At 44.1% G+C, this 7,851-nt stretch overlaps 1 protein-coding gene across 1 annotated transcript in view; it reads right to left on the bottom strand.

Moving 5' to 3' along the window:
* zbtb37 (zinc finger and BTB domain containing 37) overlaps positions 1-1,215 on the bottom strand; it is a 25,927-nt gene extending 24,712 nt beyond the window's left edge. Inside the window, exon 1 of the mRNA XM_084311615.1 lies at positions 425-1,215. The gene's annotated coding sequence lies outside the window, so the exon portion shown is untranslated. The remainder of the gene's footprint in view (positions 1-424) is intronic.
* Between the last annotated feature and the right edge of the window lie 6,636 nt (positions 1,216-7,851).

Below are 7,851 nucleotides of genomic sequence, written 5' to 3'. Positions count from 1 at the left end.
AGAGAGAGAGAGAGAGAGAGAGAGAGAGAGAGAGAGAGAGAGAGAGAGAGAAAGAAAGAGAGAGAGAGAGAGAGCTATCTCTCTTGGCCGAACGCCCAGAATGAGCTATCTTTAGCAGTTTTTGTTTTGAAAACTTGAGTCTTATCTACAGAGGACAGAAAGGCACAGTTATGTGTCTATGTGGAGAGTGTCGTGTAAAGAAATCAGGAAAAAGGGAGATGGAGAGAAAAATTGACCAGAGGTCGAAAAACATGCAATTTAAAATCGATTAGTGGCCGCTACTGTTAAAAAAGGAGTCGCCCCAGTGTCAAAACACCTCACCGTGTTCGTTTTAGCCGTCCCAGACCTCGTCAACACAGTCCGCTCAACTTTTCCCTCCCGCAAAAACTCTGACGGATATTTATATAACAAGCTCAACGCTTACCTTTTTTTTGTCGACAAACGTCAGAATTTCTACGGGAGAGGTCCGGAGCTGGCCGTGTGAGGGGGCCCGGCAGGGCGGTCTACAGGTCAAGGGTCACCAAATGTTGTGGAAAGGTTGTTTGACACAGCAGGAGACGATATTTCCAATTGTAACAAATAGGTAATTTATTTAAGAAAAGAAGTTCGTTAACAGCAAGAGCTATGGGTCAAAGATGATCGCCACAGCTTGAACAAAAACACTCTGTCCTGGAACCCTTTGCCTGTCCCTAAATCCCCTCTCAGTCCTGCCCCCATGACAGATATGATGACGTGTCACATCATGTCAGATCTGACATGACGTACATTAAGATGATACGTAGATTTAACATTGGAGAGAGAGAGAACATGAGGAGAGATAAGCAAGATATGATATCCACACACGATATGATGTAAAACATTAAGAACATGAAGAGAGAGTGAGATATGTGTGTTTGTGTGTGTGTGTGTGTATGTGTGTGTGTGTCTTGTATGTGTGTATTGTGACACAGGGAATGTGTGTGTGTGTCGGTGTGTATGTCTGTGCGACTGTGTGTGTCTGTGTGTGTGTGCTGTGTCTGTGTGTGTGCTGTGTATGTGTGTAAGAGAGAAAAGACACAAGATTAGAACACACGATATGATGTGCTGAAATGTCCATCTACTATCTTGAGGCTGTTTTAAGAACATCAGCCAGACTGTCGCCCTAGTGTCTTTGAGCCCTGCTAGTTGACCTATATTAAACTAGTCAAGACTAACCCCTTTCCTACCTCCACCCTCGTATACACATTTTCCCCAACAATGGCTTTGTCAGTATTCCAATGTACAGTGCCCCCCCTACCCAACCCCCCCCCCCCCCACCTCCAATGTACAGCCCCACCCAACCCCACCCCACCTACCCAACCTCCTCCAATGTACAGTTTCTATGTCAAATGTATGTCAGTATTCCAATGTACAGTGTGTGTCCCCCTACCCAACCCCCCCCGCCCCCACCTCCAATGTACAGCCCCACCCACCTACCCAACCTCCTCCAATGCACAGTTTCTATGTCAAATGTATATACACTCTTTTTCTGGATTTTTTTAGTATCACAAACAGTACTGTATTTGCAAATCTGGTATGTCACAAATGTATAGATGTAGCAGTACTGTCTATCTGTATGTCGTGTGTGTCATATGATGAATTGAAAATGGGGGACCCTGATGGAAACAAGACGAAAGTCTTTCTCAGGTCTGCATCCTCTTAACAATTGTATGTATTGAGCTGTACTGTACTGTACCCTTTCTGCAATCTGTTAATAAACTTTTCAATCAATCAATCAGATCAAACTCTTCCAAGAATGTGAGTCCAAAAATGATATAAAACGTAAATAAATCCAAGATTGGGGCTTTAAATCAAACCCAAAAATGCTGATTACAGAGTGGTCTTGTCCTTCTTTTCGCATTGACAGATCATTTGAGATTATGTTTTCTGTAAATAATAGCATGGCTGTTGATAGTTTGCCTGCCTATTAAAGTAAGAGCTTCTTTCAGGGAAGGCGCGTCCAACTCCTCCACTGCAAAATAGGGAAAACATTCTTGGCACATTTTAGGGAAACGTCTAATGTTGAAGAATTAAAAGAGGCATTCTCCTGAAATCTACTTGAGTAGGTTAATTCTTCAACATTAGACGTTTCCCTAAAATGTGCCAAGAATGTTTTCCATATTTTGCAGTGGAGGAGTTGGACGCGCCTTCATCAACTTGCCCCCCCCCCCCCCGCATCCCACCCGGGGTTATTATAACACTACCTCTTGCATACTGCACCTCATGTGACACTGTGAATAATGTGAATATTCCTCAGCTAGTCAGATAGTAAATTATATTGACCATATTGATCAAATTGTTTACACTGCCTGTGTTGTCTTTTACTACCTGTATACTGTGTTGTTTTACTACCTGTACCCCTCCCCCCCTCCCCCCCATGCTGCTATGATGCCTGAATTTCCCCAAGGGGATCAATAAAGGAATATCTTATCTTATCTTATCTTAACTCCCACTCCCACATTACAACAATAACTGTGAACCGGACTTGCATTGCTGCACTATACAATACTTCATCCTTTGCAAGTCAACGCCCCCCCACCCCCACCCCCCCCTCCTTCCATCAACTCACTGGACTGAAATATTTATATTTATTAAATTATTTGCACTAGCACTAAATGCACTTGGGACAATGATGGTATGTTATATATTGAGAACATTGGGACATTGATACTTTATTACTATATTACTATTATTATTGACATTATTATTTCGCACATGCTATATCTTCTTATGTTGTATGCCAGTGGTGATGTTCCTAACAAATTTTCGTTGTGCCAACAATGACAAATAAAGATCTATTCTATTCTATTCTATAGATCTATTCTATTCTATTCTATTCTTCCCTGAAAGAAGCTCTTACTGTGGTTCTAAACCAAAAAACATATACTTAAAAAAAAAAAATACTAAATTTATACCTACCGGTATACCTACTGCTTTCACTGTCTACACCTGCCTGCATTGTAATCATAGTAATAATCATAACTACCACCTCATAGTCTACCCATATAACTCTGTATGATAGCATGTACAATAGTGCTGTATGTACCATATATATATATACATTAATATATTTACTGCATATATATATACCTATATTTCAGTTCAGTTCAGTTATTTATTTTTATTTCAGGCTTTGGACACATAACAAGGGTCATTCCATAAATCGCCAAAGTTTTACCAGCTGCTATTGCAGCATTGTCCAATTGTCCGAAAAGGGCTAGGGAGAAGCACTAGGTTTGTCGGGCCCTACCCCTGAAGACTTACGCTTATTTATTTTAATTTTTTTAATTTACATACATACATAGTACATACATATAGTACACATTACAGTACACACATAGTACACATTACAGTACACATTACAGTATAGTATACCTGCAGTATATAATAGTATATAATAGTATATAGTACATAATAGTGTATACAGCACATATATAATGTGATATGAGATATATAGTATGATATATACAATATAATATAGTACCATAATATAATAGTATATACTGCAAATATAGTTCAATATAATGCAATACTTATTATACTTAGTATTTCTTTTTATTAATATGCAATTAAAGCTCTTCTTCCCTTCTGTACCTATCAAAAATAGATTTTTTTAGTCTAGATTTGAATTGATTTATGTTTTCACAAGTTCATCCTCTAGCCCAGTGCTTCTCAAACTTTTTCTGTCAGGCCCCCCTTTGGCGGACCAAAATATTTTGCCCCCCCCCCCCCCCCCCCCCCCCCCCCCCCTAGTCCCAACAAAATAGTCATGAAATGGGCCATGTTTAAATGTATTGAAATAACACCAATATCGTGACCTTTCAAATTGGCCCTATATTTTGTTTTCAGAGCTGTCATGGATGAAAAGCCAGCTTCACACAGATACTGTATGTGGTGCTGAATGGTATCAACACCTTAACTGCTGCATCATGAGATACTTGGTGGGCCATGAGATGAGATACTTGGTACTCAGCACCACACTCTGAAACTAGCTCTCTAGGTGGTATCAGATGAGATTTCAAAGATTTCTTCCAAGAGTTTGGATGGAGATGTGTCAGGAAGCTTTGTCTCAATGTTGTCTGTAAAGTTTTTTTTTTATCCAGAGTAACTTGGTGATCCTTTTCTGTTTTATTAAATAATGATTTTCAGATTTTGAGAAATGGTCTTTTCATGGAGAACAGTGCAGCTGCAACAGATAGCACTTTAGTGATAATTTTCTGTAATAATTTTTTTTTTTTTATAAATCTCAAGGCCCCCCCTGTCATGCCTCTGCGCCCCCCGCGCCCCCCACTTTGAGAAACACTGCTCTAGCCCATTCCACAGGGTGGCTCCGTAAGAGGAGATACACATTATTTTCAGGTTGGTTTTCATCACAGGTTTTTTGAAGTTCAATGGTCCTCTGAGGTTGTATCCCCCCTCTTTATCCAGAACTTTGCTTCTTACATTTACCGGTAATTGATTATTTCTTGCTTTGTACATAACTTGCAGAGTTTAAAAGTTTACCATATCAATGAACTTCAAAATGTGCGATTGTAGGGTGGCTAAGTGGCGCAGTGGGCAAGGCGCTCGCCACTAACGCAGGAGATGCTGGGTTCGAGCCCAGCTCTCGGCGTTGCTTCCGGCTTGGCTGGTCGTTCATACTAATACAATTGGCAGTATTCGGGGGTGGGAAAGCCGGTGGGTGGGGATCGGACGTTGTGGACAGCGACTCCTACAGGTCGGTTGGTGCGCCTGTACAGCAGAATCAGGAAGCAACGGGGGCAGCGTGAGCCTCCCACGCGTTACTCCTCGCCGCTGAGAGATCGCGCTGTACAGGTGAAAAGATGCGACGGCTGCCTCCTCGTGTCCCGGAGGGGACACGTGATGCAAGGCTTCGTCCACATTGCAGCCGACCAGTGGGAGGCATGACCTAACAACGTTCGAGACAGGGGAGGGTAGAATTGGACAATACAAAATTGGGATGGGAGAAAAATAGAAAAATGGGGAGAAAAAGTAGATAAAAAAAATTAAAAAATGTGCGATTGTAGAAACAGTGTGTGTGTGGTCCCGATATCCTGCGTTGTTTATTACTCTTATTGCTCTTTTTTTGTAGGATAGTCAATGTATTTATGGTTGTTTTGTATGTGTTACCCCATATCTCTGTGCAGTAATGTAGGTAAGGCAAGATCATTGCACAGTACAGAGTGTCTGAATACCTGCATATAATCCTTCTATATACCTATAATATATATACCGTATATATATTTATTCTTACCATATATCAATCCACATACATACTGGCATACAATCCTTTTTACATATCTGTAGATACTGTATCTATCTGTACATATCTAACCTACTCTTTATAGTTACACTGCTGGCCAGTATGACTTACTGCCATAGTGTCTTTATACCTGTATCACTATACAGTCCATATTAATACTCTGTACATACATCTGATTAGCACTATACTCAGTATTACTAATTTATATATTTTATACCCAGTTTAATCACCTGTACATAGTTTATTACTATTGTACTTTACGGTTACATTTGCACTCTGGTTGGATGCCAAACTTCTTTTTGTTTTACTGTACTGTATAATGACAATACATTTGAATCTAATCTACAACATTAAACACATGGAAGGAGACTCTTGCATGGAGCAGGAACAAAAATACGTTGATTTGAGTTTAAAAAGGCTTTATTTTGACATGGCCAGTTAATCATAACAATCAAAAAACAAAAACACTTTTAGGTCTCCATCAGGGTAAAAATGGAGGAATGGTCATCAAGCAGACACTTTATAAACTTGGTTGGGGGCATCACCCAATCTTGATTGATGGGTGAAGTCAGGTGGGTGACAACAATGGATCACAATGAGACACCATGACAATGATAGCATGCCTTTCAAAGTGCTCAAAAAGTACCCTGTATGTAACAAAAACATATAATAAATAAACAAATGAATAGACCACATTCAAAACAGTAGTATTATCTATTAATAGTATATAAAGGGGCGATAGTGGCTCAGGAGGTAGAGCGGTCGTCTGGTAATTGTCCCCGGTTTGATTCCCACTCATTTCCAAGTGACCTTGAGCAAGACACTTAACGAAAGGTTATGTAGATAACCTAGTTATATTAGTATTGGCTGAGCGTCCCGCTCTGAGCCTTACGAGATACTTCTATCTCCTGTGATACATATTGTATCTCCCACGAATAAAAAACACATGCACCCCACCTGTATGGGGCCCCGCCCCTTATGGTGGCCACCACCCATATAACCATGACTCTGGTCATGAAACACCCTTCCTCGCCAAAAACCCATCCCAGGAAAAGATCCCTCAAGAGGGAACTCAGGGCGCGCAGAGCGGGACGCTCAGCCAATACTAATATAACTAGGTTATCTACATAACCTTTCGTTATATTTCGTATTTGCATCGCGTCCCGCTCTGAGCCTTACGAGATAATGGGGAAGAGCGGGCGCGAGACCCGACAGATGTACCCCCTGAGGACCCATAAGCCCACATCAAGGGGTGCGGGGAGCCCTGTCACCCCATCCTTCCTAATGAAGGGGGGGCGCAGTCAACTCCACCTGAATGCGAACAAGAGGGAGCTAGAACCCCTTGAACACACCGTACAGGCGGAACCAAGTGTGACTCAACACACTGTGGCCCAAACCCACACACTCCTGCTACCCAACCAAAGAACGGGAAGCAGGAAAGGCCACAGACCCCAGAACCGCCTGGGAGACAGAACCCCCGGTCATGTCCATGAGGTAAAACCTTACAAAGGGGCCCGGTGAGGACCATGAAGCCGCAGCACAGATGTCCTCCACCGAGGCCCCACCCAGGAGAGCGGCAGAAGCAGCCACCCCACGAGTGGAGTGCGCCCTGACGCCCCCAGGGGGATCCAGCCCAGCCAACGTGTAGCAGAGGGCAATACCCTCGCACAACCAACGGGACAGGCGCTTCGTCGACAGTGCCTTACCAGCACGAGCCCCACCGTAACAGACAAAAAGCTGGTCGGTAACCCTGAAACCCTGAGTACGGCTGAGGTAAAACCCCAAAGCACGGACCGGACATGACAGGTGAAGGCCCGCATCCAACTCACTAGCGTGAGGAGGAGGACGAAAAGCCTGAACCACAATATCCCGGGAGCGGAAAGAACTCCGGATATTCTTAGGCACGAAAGCAGGATTAGGTCGCAGAGTGGCACCGCAATCGGTCCGAAAAGACAGGCACTCCGGACGCACCGAAAGAGCACAGAGCTCACCCACGCGTTTAGCGGAAGTGACAGCCAGCAGGAACGCGGTCTTGAAAGACAGCCGTCCCAACGGCGCCTGTTCGAGCGGCTCAAACGGAGCCAAGGACAACCGATCGAGGACCAATCGGAGATCCCAAGTCGGAGCCAAGGAGCATCCTCTCCAGACTCACCCCTCCACCAGCCACACCAACAGGCGTTGGCCCAACACCGGAAACTGGCACAGTGATTCGTCGTGCTGAGAGAGGGCCGTCGCTGACCACGGAATGGCCCAAGGAGGAGCGACCAGAAGCTGGATTAAGACCGGGAACCACACTGACGTGCCCCGGTCCGGCGCGACCAGGATCACCGTCCTGCGCTCCCTCCGTATCCGCTCCAACAGCTGACTCAACAGCTGTACAGGAGGGAAGGCGTACAGAAGCCCGGGCGGCCATGGAAAGGTCGAGAAGGCATCCACCCCCAAGGGGGGACGATCCGCTCGACTGAGCGAGAACCACAAGGGGCACTTGTGAGAACGTCGGCACGCAAACAGATCTACTGAGGCCTCCCCGAACCGATCCCAGATCTGTCTGACTATGTCGGGGCGGAGTT

Source organism: Notolepis coatsorum (genome assembly GCF_963971535.1).
Source record: "Notolepis coatsorum genome assembly, chromosome: 3".
NCBI classification, from domain to species: domain Eukaryota; kingdom Metazoa; phylum Chordata; class Actinopteri; order Aulopiformes; family Paralepididae; genus Notolepis; species Notolepis coatsorum.
Note: the sequence above shows the minus strand (reverse complement) of the source record. Positions and strands in the feature narration are given on the sequence as shown.